General features: G+C 46.2%; 1 non-coding gene across 1 annotated transcript; it reads right to left on the minus strand.

Moving 5' to 3' along the window:
* Nucleotides 1–403: 403 nt before the first annotated feature.
* LOC121139651 lies at nucleotides 404–510 on the minus strand. Its single transcript, XR_005876553.1, has one exon. It is a non-coding gene; the product is annotated as a U6 spliceosomal RNA (small nuclear RNA).
* Between the last annotated feature and the right edge of the window lie 388 nt (nucleotides 511–898).

Genomic DNA, 898 nt, shown 5'->3' on the forward strand with positions numbered 1-898 from the left:
TCTATGTCCATGGAGGCCGAAGGACGCACCAGGTTTCCTGGAGCTGGACAGACTGACGTGAGTCGCTTGATGTGGGTATTGAGAAATGAACCTGGGTCCTCTGGAAGAGCAGTAAATACCTTTAACCACTGAGCCACCTCCCCAGCCCCTCGAGGTTTCTAAAACTGTTAGCCACTGTAACAACCAGAGCTGCTTTGTCTGTAACTTTAAAATCATTCACTTTCCCACCATACTTCACATTTCCCTATCTTTCTGCTCTATTACCGTAGATCTGAGTTGGAGGCGTGGCCATGCCATGGCCTGAATGCAATAGTATCTTGAAAACAAAGGAGTCATGATGCTTAAATTCAGTTTCACCCAAGTTCTTGGGACAAGAAAAGAATGTAGCCAGATCCATTTTTTTAAAAATTTGGAACGCTTCACAGATTTGCGTGTCATCCTTGCGCAGGGGCCATGCTAATCTTCTCTGTATCGTTCCAATTTTAGTACGTGTGCTGCTGAAACGGACACCATAGCCAGATTCTTTACCAAAATATAACGCAAGTAGCCTCTAGCCTCAGCTCCCCATAGTCCTTGTTTCCTGTTTGAAATCCTTGAGCTGGGCCTCCGTTGCCTACATTTCGGTCAACATTTCTTCGAAATTCCACCAGAATGACTCATTAAGCTCTGTCTGTTACAGCGCAGGGCTTCTCTAGCCCAAAGTTCCAAACTCTTCTGCCCTATGCCTGCAAACTAGTCCTAAAGATCTAAGGACTACCTGGTCGGATTTACTGTGCCGGAGGCCGTGCCTCTCCGTAGTACTTTGGGAAGTAGCTACCTTTCTCACTGCTGTAGTAAAACATCCGGCAAACACAGCTCAAGGAAGACTTGTTTTAGCTCACAGTTATAGCCCGTCAGA

The sequence above is a fragment of the Mesocricetus auratus genome, unplaced genomic scaffold (genome assembly GCF_017639785.1).
Source record: "Mesocricetus auratus isolate SY011 unplaced genomic scaffold, BCM_Maur_2.0 Super-Scaffold_15014, whole genome shotgun sequence".
Classification (NCBI taxonomy): domain Eukaryota; kingdom Metazoa; phylum Chordata; class Mammalia; order Rodentia; family Cricetidae; genus Mesocricetus; species Mesocricetus auratus.